At 39.4% G+C, this 19,222-nt stretch overlaps 1 protein-coding gene and 1 long non-coding RNA gene across 6 annotated transcripts in view; one reads left to right on the top strand and one right to left on the bottom strand.

Moving 5' to 3' along the window:
• The window catches only part of LOC114805075 (uncharacterized), a 52,265-nt gene extending 50,748 nt beyond the window's left edge, over positions 1-1,517 (top strand). For 2 of the 4 annotated variants that reach the window (XR_008470168.1, XR_008470169.1), the window contains exons 7-8: positions 9-548; positions 1,110-1,517. This is a non-coding gene — a long non-coding RNA (uncharacterized LOC114805075). Of the gene's footprint in view, positions 1-8; positions 549-607; positions 1,012-1,109 lie in introns of those variants that run through there. The other 2 variants (XR_008470171.1, XR_008470170.1) reach the window with 2 other exon arrangements.
• The window catches only part of LOC105219738 (uncharacterized), a 127,175-nt gene that overhangs the window by 98,629 nt on the left and 9,324 nt on the right, over positions 1-19,222 (bottom strand). The window contains exons 1-2 of one of the 2 annotated variants that reach the window (XM_054226258.1): positions 3,544-3,693; positions 3,376-3,473 (exon numbers count right to left, since the gene is read on the bottom strand). The gene's annotated coding sequence lies outside the window, so the exon portion shown is untranslated. Of the gene's footprint in view, positions 1-3,375; positions 3,474-3,543; positions 3,694-19,222 lie in introns of those variants that run through there. The other variant, XM_054226260.1, reaches the window with a different exon arrangement.

The raw sequence follows: 19,222 nt of genomic DNA on the forward strand, positions 1-19,222 counted from the left end.
TTTGATAGGTCTAAATTTAATACTGGAGTACTGAATCAACTGGAAGAAATAATGATTCATACATTTTTGAAAATAGCTCTTTGAAGAATTGTCATGAAAGCTCCGAAATTGTTTCTGAGAACAGCAGAATAATTGGAGTTAATGTTCCTGTGCTACTTATTGGTGATACAGCTTTTCGAATGTCGCGTTATGTGATGAAGCCTTTTCCATATTCACCAAATCAAACACTTCTAGAAAAAAACATTTAATTACCGTTTGTTCAAATGTCGCAGAGTTATAGAAAATGCTTTCGGCCAACTAAAAGATCGATTTCGAAAAGTTGGCAGAGGCCTGCAAGTAGCTCCAAAAAACGTCAACGTTATTGTATATGCATGTTGTATTTTACACAATTTTTTAAAAATTGAAAATGAGCTGAGATGAGATTCCTTCTTCGTGGATCCAAGATGTAGCAGAAATAACAAGAGAAAATAAACCACAACATACTACAAGAGCTGGGGAAAATGATGTAACAGCATCTGCTATTAGAAATGCAATATCTTTGAGTTTTGGTAAGTATCTCTATAATATATACATTTATAGCAGAGTACTAGAAAACATTAATCTCTAGCTGCCATCGATTGGTCACTTCTCTGCTCACTATCTTTGGTCAAAAATTTTACATGTGAAGGCAACCACAAAGTTATCTAGTTGAATTCGTGCAGGAGAGTATGCGAATACCTCATTAAAAATTCAATCGCCGCCTGCTGAGTGCTACCGGCTATTGTGAACGGTCAAAATAATAAAAATTGTTAAACACGAATTAGAAATTTAAAATGGCAGGCGAAGATAAATCGTACACAATTTAATGCTTTAAAAAACAAATTCTTTATTTTAAATTTAGATTTCTTAAAATAATTCCATTAATATATGAGAAAATCATATATAAAAATTAAAAAAATTGAAGAAGAACTTTAAGTTTTTCCATTATATTTAAAAATCTGTCCGTCATTCTGTTGTGCTTACAATCTCATTATTCACTACCTTGGCTTCCTCTGCACTCGATTTTAGTATCTCTGTTTGCTGTTTCATAATCTTCACCATTTCACCATTGTAATTACGCTTCCTTTTAGTTGACGACGGCATTGGTGCAGATGATGGTGATGGCGATGACAACGAAGGTGGTGGCGACAGTAGCGAAGGTGATGGAGACGGCAACATAAACGATGGTGACTGGCGACACCACACATGACGGAGATGGCGGTGCACATGTTGCGGATGGTTGCTGAGGCGGTTGAATCGATATTGAATTCTAAAAAATTAAATGAAAATACACATGGAATAAATGATTTGTTTACCATAGGATAGGATGACATGCACGTCGTAGAATTGACGGCTGTGGACCCTATAATTCGATGCACTGCCTGGTAGTGTTTCCATCCAGAAGGGCTACCGCCAGATGGGCCCATTTTAGTTTTTTCTTCTCTGTTGTATTTCAATATACATATATAATGAAATGTAATTAATTTTTTTTAGTTAAACTAACCTGTATTTCTTTGCCAAATTCTTCACTTTGCAGTGAATCTTCTCAGCCGTGTATCTATAGCCCATTTCCTGGGCCATATTTTGATAAATATACGCGTTCCTCTTTGCCTTGCGAACATCTTGTGAATGCGCTTCCCTCTTATCTTATATATCATGGAGTGACCATGATGATCTCTGTTTTCTTGAAGTCATCTGTAATTTGAACAACAATATTATTTTATTCTGAAATAAATATTACAATTTTCTTACTTTTACTTGATTCTTGTTTACTTTTAATGGAAAAACAGCTGTCTGTGCTGCTTATTTTCATTCATAATAGATTAAATGCGGCCATGTTTAACTAATAATGTTGCCAACGAAAATGCCACGAACTCCCACTAACTCTCTAAAATTTTGAGGATTAAATGGGAGTTAGCAAACGGTGTTAACTGAGATAACTCTCGAAATTACCCCGATTAAAGCAGTTAATCCGAATTAACGCCGCCGTCTGTCAGGGGCATTAGGATCGTTCGAGAGAAAAGCTTGAAATCCCCAACTGGCACCGTCGCGCGCAATTCAGAGACAAAACCGACACCCGATTGTGGTGTCAAATTGATGGTGAACGAATCAAATGGACTTCAGAGAAGGACTTTTGGTATAAGGAAAGTAGATGTGGTTGTAAACCGATTCCGCCCATTTTCAAATTATGCCATTGGGATATTAAAACAATGTTATGAACCGAATGTCTTGAAAGTGGTCGAGTAGTTTCTGAGACATGATTTTTGAGAAAGTTCGATTGATATAACTTTAGTATTTTATAAGATATATAGAAAAAACTTAATATAAAATGGGGTCTCATAACATACTTTCTCTTAAAAATTTCATTCAAATATGCCCCTCCCTAGTGTAATCGACTGCAACAAGTTTTTCTTTCATAACTGTATATATAGCTTAGTTAGTAGCCATATTGTGGTGGTAGCAATGGTCCGATTTCGTCGTTTTTAATGTGCCTTGCTTTTTACAATAAACCCCATATATCCGGATATTTTTTAATATGTAACTTTCGATCCTATTAGTATACACACAGAATTTAGGGCAATATTGATAAAAGGTAGGTGTTTAAAATATGCATAATTTGAAGAAATAATTTTTATTCTACCATAAAATATTCGATCTTGTTTATAACTCCATTTCATCTGCCCATCGCTTTGATAAGGTAAACCTAATAATAAATTTTCGTAACAAGGTTTGGTGAACTAAGTATATTTGTATGCACATTTTCCATTATAGAGCACCAACTTTACGCTTTTTTTCAAAGGGTGCAGACCAGCTATGTCAAGGCCCATTTCTTTCATTATCCTTTTTCATTCCTTCAAAATTTATAAAAATTGCACAAATATCTAAAAGTTTGTGACCTTACCGCCAGGACAATTGCGGATGTATTAATATCAAACGATTATTGTAAGTGATCAAACGAAGCAAGCATGGCGAAATCAGATTCCTTCATCAATGATTAAAAAAACCCTTTATCATAAAGAATCTGCTTCGTATCATAACTCTGAAAATAATTATTAATTTGGATATTGAAAATCAAACAGAGAGATCCCTTCAATAGTCTTAACTTAAAAATAAACTCTTCCCGCAACATGGTTAGTCTATACAAGTGCGTTAGTTCAAGATTAGCATCAATATTAATTCATATATATATCTGTGGTCTCATACTTGGGAAACTTCCCATTTCAGAGGTACTTTTAAATAAGGAAATGTTGAGAGTTTATATAACTTGCTTCCAGCTTAACTGTACATGCAGTTATTATTATTTTTTAAACTTTGCAATACTTTAAGTAATTTTCAAATAAAATAGTTGTTACTTACCTGAATAGTATTATTAAACACTATCGAAGAAAACTTCCAACTTTCATTTCATGAATATCTCTCTCGCATTCCGCACAATGCACATATAACATTTTTTTCTATTCCATAAAAAGAGAAAAGTAATAGTTGTACTTCAAGAATAATATAAATACATTTATACAAACATACGTGATATTAAAGTCATAATCCAGAGTAAAGTATTCACATAACCGATTTTATAGCAACATATTGGAAAAAAGATATATTTATATTTACAGCCCTATTCTGACACTTGACAAAATAACAAAAAAAATTTAAAATTTATTCAGATTTTTATCAAGTAAGAATTTTTTTGGTATTCAGTGACAATCTTTATAAAATAAAAAGCTTCAATGCGCATAACTCTTACCCATACGTGTGGGAAACAAAATAATGTTAACAGAAACAGCAGATTATATATATATATATATATAATTATATTCGAATTGAATTGAAAAATTTAATTTAATTATTCTATAACGCAAGTTTTCAAATGCATTTCAATATCTTTACTACTATTATAAAGAGGTAAGATTTTTATGTATGTTTGTAATGAAAAAACTCAAAAACTACTGTGCCGATTTCAAAAATTCTTTCATCATTGGAAAGCTACATTCACCCCGAGTAACATAGGCTATATTTATTTCAAGAATCTAAACTTTTTGGAAATAGTTCCCAGGTGAGGGTATCAAAAAGACTCCGTGATGAAGAATTTTTATCTGAAACTGAAAGTCGTTTTGCAAGTCATTCTCTTCGCATCGCAATCGCGTGCCAGAGAGTCGAGTAACAAGCGCTCGCAGCTGCTTGCTGAACAAAATTTCAAAACCTCCCAAGTAAACGCTTGAAGATCGAGTATGGATCGTGTGCAGCGGCTTGAAGAACAAAATATTAGAAATATACAACCTCGCACTAGGGAGTCGAACTCTGAGCGTTTCCAACGTCTTCAAAATTAGAGAGAAAGACAACGGACATCAAAGACTAGAGGTCGTAATAAGTTTTAGCTCATTACAAATAAAATATAATCTCATGTTCGAATTTTTCTCATTTTACTTTTTTTATATGAACCCAACCTCAAGAAACGGGAAAGTACATACATATGTATGGGAGAGTGTGTAAAAACTTATAACTTTTGAAATGTTTGTTTAAACCCGTGCGAAGCCGTAACGGTCTGCTAGTTTGTTATAAAATAGTTAATAATTTAACATTAATTTTACAGTAAGTCCTATGCTCTTGGGGTAGATGTGAAGTTTCTGAGAATGCGCAAATATTCCATGACCCGAATCTTTTTGTTTGTTTTATATGAGCGTTTTTTATTGTGGCTTCGTGGATAAGTTTGGTTTAAGATTGACCAGTTGTCAGTATATCTATCCGATTCTGGTTTGGTTTTGATACAGATGATAAGGTTATACGGCCTTTACTTGGTCGCCAGAATCTCGTTTGCTAACCATACAGAGATTGCAGCGTGTAGGTTGAAAATCGGATGGCAGGGGCTATATATTCGCTTTTCGATCCCACCTTCTCGGAGTTTTTTGCTCCCCCGCGGAGCAATAGAATATTAAATAATATAATACATATACATAGGTCTTTTGTAATATATTAAAACATATTTGGAATGCAATTTTTGTTATGCTTAGCTTCAGAAACGTTTCTTGGGGACTATGAAAATCTAAACTTTTTCATTTATTGGCAAAAATTTTATAAGCTATAATCAAGCATTTGGCTTCTAAACACTTTATCAAGTAAATCGTTTTTGGTTTTAGACACAGAATATGAATAAATTTTAAATTTTTATAAATAGAAATATGTTGAATTTGTGAAGTGCACAGGGCTGTTAGAGTTTTAAATGAAAAACATAAACAAAAAACAAGTAAGGAAAGTCCAAGTTCGGATGTAACCGAACATTTTATACTCTCACAATTTTTGGATGAAATTTTTTTAAGATAACACAATTTTACCCATATAATCATCATAAATAGTATATGAGGGCTGAGGGCTTGTTAACCGATTTCGCCCATATTTTGCCCATTTGTTTTAATCGGCCAATACACTACACCAACTGTTGGCCTAATGATCTATTTCTTTTAATCAATCTAATCCATCATTAACTTATAGCACTTGTATTTAATTTCGCGGCTACAATTTTACTCACTCATAATTTCCCATCAGCGCGGCATTGATTCATATATATCAATAAATTCTCCGCAAAAATTCTTGAAAATTCCTCTGTGCCCAGGCATCTAAACTAGTCTAATCGTGAAGATCTAACTGGTATCGACTGAAAGTAGGGTAGACATTTCTTTACCAGTCTCGGGCGCATAGTCAGTGAGCACTTAATCCAGTGTGAATCGCCACTTCACTGAAGGACGAAGGATGTTACGCGAAGCAATAGCTACCTATGTTACGCCTAAAAACGCCTATGCGCCCTAAAAATGCTAAAATAATCTTGAAGACATTTGAAGTGCCCTCCACCACACAATGATCCCATCGAGTATTAATTTAGCTATTGTTTCACGTAGCCAAAGAACTACAGTACTTTTCGTTTAATTGACTCTATGGTTTATTGATTTCCACGTTTAATTGAACGGTGTTATCGGGCAAAAAATATAGCATATGAAAGCACATGTAAATTTTCTCGGATAATTGGACTCGGTTAATTGATTTTCCCGCTTAGTTGGTTCAAAATATATGTAATCAAAAATCATTTTCTTTTTAAATTTCCCGGTTAATTCCACCAAACAATATTGTTGAAAAAAACTAATCTTCTAATCAACACTGTATAATTTTTTAATAATAAATTTGAACAAGAAATATACATATATATATAAATAGATTCGTAGATACCTAGATAGATGTAAGTACATAAAATTGTTATTGTATTTTTATTTTTAATGGTAAAAAATATTCCAATATTTGAAAAACTTTATGTGCACATATGAGTGGGTTAAGAGGTTGAAAACATGAGAATATTAATTTTTTTTATGTATACAATCATATATTTTATTGAGCATATTTTGTGAAATTTATATTTATAAATTCCGAAAGCTTAGCCGTTGATACCACATCTTCCATGAAGTGTCCAAAAGAAGGTTCTTGCCGTGGACATCATAACTCATTATTGGTTCATCCAAATTCACAAACCAAAAATATTTGTTGTTAATGAACGAAGGACAAAAGAAAATATTAAAAAGTAGGGAAGGGCTAAGTTCGGGTGTGACCGAACATTTTATACTCTCGCAATTTATTTATTTAACTTAATTAATATTATATAATACACAATTTGACTCACATATTCGTCATATATATTGTATAAAGTCTTTTGAAAGTTGGAAACCCTAATATTAGGTTAGAAGCACCGAGGTCCTCATGTTCGATATATGGGGCCTTGAAAACCTATGGTCCGATTTTGGCGATTTTTAGAATGGGCTTGCCACACTATAAACGTAGTATTTGAATAACAAATATACATATATATATAAATAGATTCATAGATACCTAGATAGATGTAAGTACATAAAATTGTTATTGCATTTTTTCCTATAATGGTAAACAATATTCCAATATTTGAAAAACTTTAAGTGTACATATGGGTGGGTTAAGAGGTTGAAAACATGAGAATATTAAATTTTTATTTTTATGTATACAATCATATATTTTATTGAGCATATTAAAGATACATATTTGAACAGTATTTTGTGAAATTTATTTATAATACTCTGTGCAACATGTTGCGAGAGTATAAAAACTGAATTCTTGATAGATTTTGAACAAAAAACTAACTTTTGTGGTCGAATTTTCGTCATATACTGATTCGAAAAATAGTTGTAATAAAGATGTGTGAAAATTTTTCAACAGAATCGCTTCATAACTTTTCGTAAATCGTGTCCACTGACTTCAAAATTCGAGTTTTGAGATAAAACCCATTTTCTTGAAATTTTAATCATATCGATTTCATACTATTGAATAATATTTTAATATTGTACTATTTAATAAGACAAAAAACTTTAAAATTTTGTTTCCCACATAACCGCTAAACGGTCCAAAAAAGCACTATTCCTGTAATTAAACAAACTGTTCATTTAAACGGGATTCTTTTAATTGAACAAATTGTTCAATTAAGCGAGTATCTGTTAATTGATTCCCCGGTTAATTGAACCAAAATTTTTATGTGCGATTAAGCGAAAAGTACTGTACATAATATACATAGGCCTTAGTTCATATTATAAAAATTGTTAATATTGATTAAATTGGAAATATTGATACTTGTCCCCTACAATTGATTTTGTGAGCAAATTTTATTGTTTCACATGAACAAAATTATATTTACAATAAGGGAAAATTTGCGAAGATGTGAGATTTTTCCCAAGTGAAATTCATGTTATAAAAACACAAATGTGTGAGATTTTTCATTGGGATTATCGTTCACATGAAATGTACAATAATAGTATGTTTACATATAAAAATGATCTCGTTCTAAGCTCGTTCAATAATCTAAACGTTTACATATAGCCAATTGAGATTATCAATTGTCAAATATGTTGCATTTGTTGTTGTATTACACATATTTTTCTCGCTGTCGGCCATTTTTGTTTACATTTTCATTTGACATGTCTCCTCTTCTTCGCAAAATTATCGATAAACCTAGGAATAACACCGAAAATCTAGTTGTATAAAACGAGATAATTTTATAAACTCGGATTATCCAGAGAGGAATTTTGCATGGGAAATCTCGTTTCTTAATTACAGATTATCGAGTTAAGCTCGTAAATGGAGATAATAACGTTATATGTAACATAGTATAAGTCTGATTATTTACCGAATTTCATTGAAATCGGTCGAGTAGTTTCTGAGATATGGTTTTTGACTTACAACTGGGCGAAGCCACGCCCATTTTTCATTTTTTAAAATCATCTGAGTGCAGCTTCCTTCTGCCGTATCTTCTTTTAATTTTAGCGTTTTTGGTGCTTTCCGTTACTGAGTTTATACTTCTTCTTCTTGACTGGCGTAGACACCGCTTACGCGGTTATAGCCGAGTCCAAAACAGCGCGCCACGCATCTCTCCTTCTGGCAGTTTGGCGCCAATTGGTTATTCCAAGCGAAGCCAGGTCCCTCTCCACCTGGTCCTTCCATCGGAGTGGAGGTCTCCCTCTTCCTCTGCTTCCACCAGCGGGTACTGCATCGAATACTTTCAGAGCTGGAGCACCTTCATCCATTCGAACAACATGTCCTAGCCAGCGTAGCCGCTGTTTTTTTTATTTGCTGGACTATGTCTATGTCGTCGAATAACACATGCAGCTCATCGTTCCATCGTCTGCGGTATTCGCCGTTGCCAATTCTTAAGGGACCATAAATCTTCCGCAAAACCTTTCTCTCGAAAACTCCTAGTGCCGTCTCATCGGATGTTGACATCGTCCACGCTTCTGCACCGTAAAGTAGGACGGGAATGATGAGAGACTTGTAGAGTTTGGTTTTTGTTCGTCGAGAGAGGACTTTACTTTTCAATTGCCTACTTAGTCCATAGTAGCACCTGTTGGCAAGAGTGATTCTGCGTTGGATTTCCAGGCTGACATTGTTATTGCTTCTAATGCTGGTTCCCAGGTAGACGAAATTATCTATAACTTCTAAGTTATGACTGTCAACAGTGACGTGGGAGCCAAGACGCGAATGCGCTGACTGTTTGTTTGACGACGGGAGATATTTCGTCTTGTCCTCGTTCACCACCAGACCCATACGTTTCGCTTCCTTATCCAGTCTGGAGAAAGCAGAACTAACGGCGCGGGTGTTGTTTCCAATGATATCGATATCATCGGCGTACGCCAGTAGCTGTACACTCTTATAGAAGATTGTACCTTCTCTGTTTAGCTCTGCAGCTCGTATTATTTTATGTTAAAGAAATCACACGAGAGTGAGTCACCTTGTCTGAAACCTCGTTTGGTATCGAACGGCTCGGAGAGGTCCTTCCCAATCATGACGGAGCTTTTGGTGTTGCTCAACGTCAATTTACACAGCCGTATTAGTTTTGCGGGGATACCAAATTCAGACATCGCGGCGTAAAGGCAACTCCTTTTCGTGCTGTCGAAAGCAGCTTTAAAATCGACAAAAAGGTGGTGTGTGTCGATCCTCTTTTCTCGGGTCTTTTCCAAGATTTGGCGCATGGTGAATATCTGGTCAGTTGTCGATTTTCCAGGTCTAAAGCCACACTGATAAGGTCAAATCAGTTTGTTGACGGTGGGCTTTAGTCTTTCACACAATACGCTCGATAGAACCTTGTATGCGATATTTAGGAGGCTGATCCCACGGTAATTGGCGCAGATTGTGGGATCTCCCTTGTTATGGATTGGGCAGAGTACACTGAGATTCCAATCGTCAGGCATGCTTTCTTCCGACCATATTCTGCAAAGAAGCTGATGCAAGCACCTTATCAGCTCTTCGCCGCCATTTGAATAGCTCGGCCGGTAATCCATCGGCACCCGCCGCCTTATTGTTCTTCAAGCGGGTAATTGCGATTCGAATTTCTTCACGGTCGGGCAATGGAACATCTGCTCCATCGTCGTCGATTGGGGAATCGGGTTCGCCATCTCCTGGTGTTGTACTTTCACTGCCATTCAGCAGGCTGGAGAAGTGTTCCCTCCACAAACTCAGTATACTCTGGTCATCAATAACTAGATCACCTCTGGGGGTCCTACAGGAGTGCGCTCCGGTCTTGAAACCTTCAGTTAGTCGCCGGATCTTTTCGTAAAATTTTCGAGCATTACCCCTGTCGGCCAGCTTGTCAAGCTCTTCATACTCACGCATTTCGGCCTCTTTCTTTTTTTGTCTGCAAATGCGTCTCGCTTCCCTTTTCAGCTCTCGGTATCTTTCCCATCCCGCTCGTGTTGCGGTCGATCGCAACATTGCGAGGTAGACAGTCTGTTTTCTCTCCACTGCGAGACGACAATCCTCATCATACCAGCTGTTTTTTTGACTTTTCCGAAAACCAATGGTTTCGGTTGCAGCTGTACGTAAGGAGTTTGATATGCCGTCCCACAGCTCCCTTATACCGAGATGCTGATGAGTGCTCTCAGAGAGCAGGAGTGCAAGTCGAGTAGAAAATCGTTCGGCTGTCGGTTGTGATTGCAGCTTCTCGATGTCGAACCTTCCTTGTGTTTGTTGACGTGTACGCTTTTCTACACAGAGGCGGGTGCGTATCTTAGCTGCTGCAAGATAGTGGTCCGAGTCGATGTTGTGACCACGAAGCGTACGCACATCAAAAACACTGGAGACATGTCGTCCATCTATCACAACATGATCGATCTGGTTGCGAGTGATTCGATCCGGGGACAGCCAAGTAGCTTGATGGATTTTCTTATGCTGAAATCTAGTACTACAGACGACCATATTTCGGGCCCCGGCGAAGTCGATCAGCCTCAGACCGTTTGGTGATGTTTCGTCATGGAGGCTGAATTTTCCGACTGTTGTGTCAAAGACACCTTCTTTATCCACCCTAGCGTTGAAATCGCCAAGCACGATTTTGACATCGTGGCGGGGGCAGCGCTCATAGAAGGTATCTTAGATCACTTCGTCGGGGCGTGGGCGCAAATCAGCGATATATTGAAGAACCTCGTTTTGATGCGGATTGTGGCTAGACGTTCATCCACCGGAGTGAATGCCAGGACTCGACGACGGAGTCTCTCTCCCACCACGAATCCCACACCGAATTTGCGCTCTTTTATATGGCCGCTGTAGTAGATATCACAAGGATCCACCTTCTTCCGTCCTTGTCCCGTCCATCGCATTTCTTGGATTGCGGTGATGTCAGCCTTTACTCTTACGAGGACATCAACCAGCTGGGCAGAGGCACCTTCCCAATTAAGGGTCCGGACATTCCAGGTGCATGCCCTTATTTCGTAGTCCTTTAAACGTTTGCAGTGGTCGTCATCAAAATTGGGGTCTCTCATCCGAGGCTGTTTTTTCTTTTTCATTGGGGGGTGTTTTTATGTGGTGGGTCCCAAACCCTACGCACAACCGCATAGGCGGGTTTCGCCTTCTCACTTTAGCTCGCCTCCAAACGGATGTCTGTTGGCTACCCAGAGGATACTTGGTCTAAGACCGGAAGTCGTGAGCTGCTTGAGCCACATGTAAAAGAATCGTTCCTGGCCACTCCCAAGTGAATGACAGTCAGAAACTTTCCTCACTTACGTGAACTTCTACATATGACTCCATCCTGAGTTTATACACTTTTATCAATTTTCAAGATAACCTGGTTTTGGTTTACATAATACCCCTGACAGAAGATTGTGAATTAAAATAAGCAAAACTGACAGCTATTTTTCAATTAAATGTAAACAAAAACATAGGCATGCAATGAAATAGCTAAGTTTTTCTAAAGTGGAAGTTCTAATAATAACGTAGTTTTGTATATTTTTTTACTCTCGGAACAAAGTTGCTAAGAGAGTATTATAGTTTTGTTCACATAACAGTATCTAAACGAGTTAGATATACGGTTATATATACCAAAGTGGACAGGGAAACACATAAAGTGCCATAATGAAGCCATAAATAAAGCTATGGAAATAAAATTTGGTACAAAGAATCGCACTATGAAGGGGCATATTTAGATGTAGTTTTTTGGAGGAGTGGGCGTGGCCCCGCCCCCAAATAGGTTTTTTGTATATATCTCGCAAACCAATGATGCTATATAAATCAAACTTTCAGCAGTGTTTTTTTAGCCATTTCCTTATACATTCCAAAAATGAAAGAAATCGGATTGGCTACCCAGAGGATACTTGGTCTAAGACCGGAAGTCGTGAGCTGCTTGAGCCACATGTAAAAGAATCGTTCCTGGCCACTCCCAAGTGAATGACAGTCAGAAACTTTCCTCACTTACGTGAACTTCTACATATGACTCCATCCTGAGTTTATACACTTTTATCAATTTTCAAGATAACCTGGTTTTGGTTTACATAATACCCCTGACAGAAGATTGTGAATTAAAATAAGCAAAACTGACAGCTATTTTTCAATTAAATGTAAACAAAAACATAGGCATGCAATGAAATAGCTAAGTTTTTCTAAAGTGGAAGTTCTAATAATAACGTATTTTTGTATATTTTTATACTCTCGCAACAAAGTTGCTAAGAGAGTATTATAGTTTTGTTCACATAACAGTATCTAAACGAGTTAGATATACGGTTATATATACCAAAGTGGACAGGGAAACACATAAAGTGCCATAATGAAGCCATAAATAAAGCTATGGAAATAAAATTTGGTACAAAGAATCGCACTATGAAGGGGCATATTTAGATGTAGTTTTTTGGAGGAGTGGGCGTGGCCCCGCCCCCAAATAGGTTTTTTGTATATATCTCGCAAACCAATGATGCTATATAAATCAAACTTTCAGCAGTCTTTTTTTAGCCATTTCCTTATACATTCCAAAAATGAAAGAAATCGGATAATAACCACCCACCTCCCATACAAAGGTTATGTTGAAAATTACCAAAAGTGAGTTAACTCACTAACGAAAAACGTCAGAAACACAAAATTAAAAATGGGCGTGGCATCGCCCACTTATGTGTCAAAAACCATATCTCAGGAACTACTTGACAGATTTCAATGAAATTCGATTTATAATATTTTCTTGACACACTGATGACACGTGTGAAAATGGATGAAATCGGTTCACAACTAAGACAACTTCCCATATAACTCAATTTTGAATTCAATCTGATTTCTTCACTTTATAAGATATACATAAGGATCCAATGAAGATAGCGAAATAAAAGTTTACACAAATACTGTATATGATCCGTGGCATCACTTGTGAAAAAATTGTCGAAATCGGACTATAACTTTTCAATGCCCCGGATATCGAATATGAAGAACTCAGTGCCTTATGGTAATTTTTCACCGAAAATATCGTTAATCTCTCAGATATATTAATTTAATTCAAAGGAAAACGTTTTCTTCTAATAGTGTGTCTCTGTACCAGAAATGGTTAAAATCGGTTCATAACTTCCCCTAGTTCTCAAACAGCTAATTATAGGATTTTCAAAATAACGATGGGCTTAATAGCTTATAAATCGGGTAATATATGAAATATCTTAGCCAAATTAAATGAGCATATAATATTAGATATAACGTATGTTGGTGATGAAAACGAGTTTAATCGGCTCAGGAATTACCTCAGCCTATATACTATATATGATGATTTTCGTTATTCTATTTGACTTTATACCGAATATATGGGTAAAATTGTGTGAGATCTTAATAAAAATATAGCAATAAATTGCGAGAGTATAAAATGTTCGGTTCCACCCGAACTTAGCCTTTCCTTACTTGTTTTAATAATTAGTGTTGTTTTACTAATTGTGCGGCTAACAACCGCAATATTTGCGAGTTTATAACTCGCTGGAACTGATTAAAGGCGCAGTTAATAGGTGTTAACTCTGCCGTCTGTTTAGCCTATATGCTTGGTTTATATAACTTTATTGGTTTGCGAGATATATACAAAAAACTTAACAGCTTTATGTGTGGCTTAGTTATGGCCCTTTATAATTTTGGTTTCACCATTTTGTGGACGTGGCAGTGGGCCAATTTCGCCCATTTTTCTATACTATTTGTTGATTTATTTGTATGCAATTGGGGGGAACTCCCCTACGTTCGTGACTGCGGGTAGGGAGGAAGTCCTCGACCTTACCATAGTAACTAGAGACGTCGTACCCTTGATCTCGGAATGGAAAGTTCTCAATGATCACTCCTTTTCGGACCATAGGTATATCAGTTTCAACCTGGACAGAGCCTGTCCAGTACGCAAACCTTTTAGGAACCTTAAGAATACTAATTGGGTTCTTTATTGTAGGAAGCTTCGTTCAGCTCTTCCGGCAGCGCCCCCACGAGACTCAGTTCTCTCGGCCAATGCTATTGATGAGTGTGTCGAAGTTTTCAGCTCTGGGTGCAGGATGGCCCTTGAAAGTTCCTGTCCTCTGAGATCTCAGAAAGGCAAAGGGAAACCTCTTTGGTGGACGCCGGAACTTTCGGAGCTCAGATCTTCAAGTCGAAGATTTTTCAATAAAGCCCGTAGAAGTGGTCTAGGTGACGATTGGGCTTTGTATAAGGTGGGACTTGCCATTTTTAAGTCGGAAATGAAGAAGGCCAAACGGTCTTCTTGGAGAGCCTACTGCGAAAGTGTGGAAGGCTGCCAGGAGTCCTCGAGATTTAGGCGTATTCTGTCCAAGAGCCCAACATCCGTGGGTTACTTGAGAAATGGTGCTGGTGAGTGGACCTCGAGCAGTGAGGAGTCACTAAAGCTACTTTTGGATGCTCATTTCCCAAAAAACCAATCAGCGGAAAGAGTATCCCTCGGAGAGCTTCAAGGGGGCGAAAGCGCCTTCGAAAACCTTCTGGATGACCGCCACCTAACTTGGTCGTTGAATTCTTTCAAACCTTACAAGTCCCCCGGACTAGATGGCATCATACCTGCGCATCTACAGCGAGCGGCCAAGGTACCATGCAGCTGGCTGGCACCGATCTACGCGAACTGCGTCAGACTGGGTCATATTCCGGAGGCTTGGAGGCAGGTTAAGGTGTCTTTCATCCCAAAAGCAGGTAAAAGCTCTCATGTTACTGCAAAAGATTTCAGGCCTATTAGCCTCTCCTCGTTCCTCTTGAAGACGCTGGAGAGGCTCATGGATCTGTACATAAGGGACAAAATCCCTAGAAATAAGCTCATTAAAGCTCAACACGCCTACTGTAAGGGCAGGTCGGTGGACACCGCCTTACACTCGGTAGTGTCGTGGATAGAGGAAGCCCTCTTAAATAATGATTACGCGGTAGGTACCTTCCTCGATATCGAGGGGGCCTTTAACAATGTAAGACCGGAAGCGGTCATTGCCGCATTAGACGATTTTGGGGTAGAAGCGAACCTTAAGCACCTCATTTACAGTCTGCTCAGCGACAGAACTGTCTTTGCGGAGTGGGGAAGCGTTTATGCGCTCCGGACTGTAAATAGGGGTACCCCGCAAGGTGGCGTTCTCTCCCCTTTGCTCTGGATCCTGGTGGTGAACGACCTTCTGGGGGAACTTGAAAATCAAGGCTGTCGAGTGACGGCCTATGCTGATGATGTAGCCCTTTTGGTCAAAGGAAAATTCCTAAGCACCGTATATGAAATGACCCAAGGTTACCTAGAAGTGGTTACCCGCTGGGCGCATAGAAGTGGCTTAGCCATTAACCCGAGTAAAACGGAACTCGTCTTATTCACAAGAAGATATAAAATTCCAAACGCCACTCTCCCCTCATTAGGAGGCTCCAGTCTGCAACCTGCGGACAAGGTGAAATACCTGGGGCTTATTCTTGATAGGAAGCTCTCATGGAAGCCAAACATTGAGGAGAGGGTAAGAAAGGCTACGGTAGCTCTTTACTGCTGTAGAGGGGCTATTGGTAAAAGGTGGGGTCTCTCACCGAAAGTGGTTTTATGGTTGTATGAGACCATTATTAAACCTATAATGTTCTATGGCGTTGTCGTCTGGTGGAGGGCACTCGAGAAAGTCACACTAGCTAAGCAGCTGGAGCGTGTCCAAAGAGCGGCTCTCATTGGAATCAGCGGAGCGCTAAGAACTACACCTACAATGGCTCTAAATGCCATTTTAAACATCGCACCTGTTGATATCGCCGGTAGGTGTACTGCGGCAAAGGTCGCTGTTAGACTCAGAGACGCTGGGTACTTGATCGGTCCCAAGCAGGGCATACTGAAATTCTCCGTCGGTTCGATTGCATCCCTGACTACTTGGACCACTGCACCGCGGAACCGTCCCCAAGAGGTTTCTTCTCTGCACATGTACCTACGAGGGATATGTGGGAAGGTAGAAGTCAATGGAGGAGAAGTGCAGTCAGCTTTTTCACGGATGGATCGAAGCTAAGGGGAAAGGTGGGAGGGGGAGTTTTCTGCAGAAAGCTCTCTATCAATACCAGCTTTAGGCTACCTGACCACTGTAGTGTCTTCCAAGCAGAGGTCGCAGCGATCAAAGTAGCAGTGGACGCACTGCTTCGTATGGTGACCTCTTTTAGAGAGGTATGTATTCACTCCGACAGTAGGGCGGCAATACTGGCATTGGAATCGATGACAGTACGCTCTGTGCTAGTTAAGGAGTGTCTTAGATCCTTATCAATAGCTTCTAGCTATTTTGCAATTCGACTAGTGTGGGTACCCGGTCACCGCGGGATCGCTGGTAACTGTATAGCGGACAAGCTTGCAAGGGAGGGTACCCTAGCTACTTTGACGTCGGAATGGGAGCGTATTGGTAGTCCTTGGTCCACCTGCGCAAGAGCGCTGGACATGCAGACTACGCATGAGCTCGTCAAACGCTGGTCAACTACCAGTACTTGTGCAGTGGCGAGGTCCTTCTGGCCCTCTGTGGACCGTAAGCGGTCCTTTCAACTGCTTTCTCTGGGCAAGGTTCATCTCAGCGCCATTATGGGTGTACTTACTGGACATTGTCCAATGGGTGCCCATGCGGTTAGACTTGGGATCGCGGCAGATGCAAGTTGCCAAAGCTGTATGGAGGAAGGCGAGATGGAATCATCCAAGCATTTCCTACTGCACTGTCCAGCTTTTGCCAGACTGAGGTTGAAACATCTCGGAAAGCCCTTTTTCGGCGATCCTAGCGAATTGGCTAGAATCGATATTACCAGTCTTAAGAAATTTGTAACGGATTCCAAGCGGTTTGCTGAATCTTAAAGGTCTATGATCCACAGGGAGTTTTATTGGTACCACAATGGACAGCACCAGGCTGTCTAAGTGAGATCTTCTGTCTTTGCAGAGATCTGCCTACAAACCTAACCTAACCTAACCTCTATACCAACCGTCTCATGGTGCCAAGGACTATGTGTACCAAGTTTCATTAAGATATCTCCATTTTTACTCAAGTTATCGCTTGCACAGATATACAGACGGACGGACGGACACACATCCGGATTTCAAATCTACTCATCACCCTGATCACTGCAAGTGAATAATGTTTCTGACTGCCATTCAATTGGGAGTTGCTAGGAACGATTCTTTGCATATAGCTCAAACAGCTCACGACTTCCAGTTTTATACCATGTATTCTTTGGATAGCCAATTTGGAGGCGATATAAAGTGAGAAAGCGAAGGCCGCTCTGCGCCCTCGGACAAGAAACCCCCCTTTTGATGATGACCCCTGTAAATGTTTTAAGGACCACGGTTTGAGGGCATGAATCCGAACCCTTAATTGGGAAGGTACCTCTGTCTAGCTGGTTGATGGCCGGCACATCAAACTCCTTACGTACAGCTGCAACCGAAACTATTGGCTTTTGAAAACTTCAAAAGAACAGCTGGTATGATGAGGATTGTTGTCTCACAGTAGAGAGAAAACAAACTGCCTACCTCATAATGTTACGATCGACCGCAACACGAGCGGAATGGGATAGATACCGAGAGCGAGACGCATTTGCAGACAAAAAATGAAAGAAGCAGGAATACGTGGATATGAAGAGCTTGACAATCTGGCCGACGGAGGTGTCGCAAATTCTAAGAAAAGATCCGGCGACTTACAGAAGGTTTCTAGACCGGAACATTCTCTTGTAGCACCCTCTGAGGTGATCTAGCTGTTGATGCCCAGAGTATACAAAATTTGTGGAGGCAACACTTCTACGACCTGCTGAATGGCAGTGAAAGTGCAACACCAGGAGATGGTAAACCCGATTCCCCAATCGACGACGACTGAACCGATGTTCCATTGCCCGACCGCGACGGAATTCGAATAGCAATGACCCGTTTGAAGAACAACAAAGCGGCGGGGTTCGATCGATGTTCGATGCAATATCCATTGGTGGAAGCAGAGGAAGCCCTCCGCTTCGTTGGAAAAACCATGTGGAAAGCGACCTGGTTTCACATGGTCTTTCCAGTTGGCGCCAAATAGCAAGAAGGAGGAATGAGTGGTGCGCTCTGGTGGACTCGCATATTATCGCCTAAACGGTTCCTACACAAAATATATGAGCTGATGAAGACGAGCGCAATGAGCTTTTTAAGATATGATGCTACTTAGCCGCTATAGTATCTTCAAAGCTGAGGTAGCAGCCATCAAGCTGTAGATATACTGCCATATTGGGCGGATTCCTTCAGTGAGATATGCGTTCACTCAGATTACAAGCGACAATACTGGACTTGTGATCGATGATGGAAAGACTCAGCAGCCCATGGTTCTTTTGAGCTCGATCCCTAGAAGTACAGACCTCTCGGGAGAAAGTATATTTTGCGAAATGAAGTATGTATTTTCTTCCCTTCGGGCGGCATAATCTCGGTATTTTGATACGCCACACTATGTTCTCATCCCCGAAGGGCTCATACGAGCTGTATTTCATATACTGTCATAATTGGAGAGAGCACAATAGACCTTAGGTCGCAGTCAATCCTCAAATTGTAATCTAATCGAAGTCCAATCCGTTTGTTGACGATGGGCTTTAATCTTTCGCAGGCTACGCTTGATAAGACCTTAGACCTTATCGGGAGTTGCGCGGATAGGGATATCACCTTCCTTGTGGATAGGACAGACCACATTTGGTCGGTTAAGCCGAGCGATAGCTAATCGAACTTCGTGTTGGTCGGGTAGTGGTACGACAATCTTGTCGTCAACGCCTATGAATTCGGGTTCTACTTCCATGCTATCAATATAATCTCTGTCACAATTTAACTGAAAAATGTTGCCGCCATATCTCTCACCATATGGTCAAAGGTAGTAAACTAAAAGACACTTTTAGTATTTGAAAGAACAAGAGAATGTGACAATCACATTCAAATAGAAGGCAATGTGACCAAAAAGTCAAATAGTAACAT

The sequence above is a fragment of the Zeugodacus cucurbitae genome, chromosome 3, assembly GCF_028554725.1.
Source record: "Zeugodacus cucurbitae isolate PBARC_wt_2022May chromosome 3, idZeuCucr1.2, whole genome shotgun sequence".
Taxonomy (NCBI): domain Eukaryota; kingdom Metazoa; phylum Arthropoda; class Insecta; order Diptera; family Tephritidae; genus Zeugodacus; species Zeugodacus cucurbitae.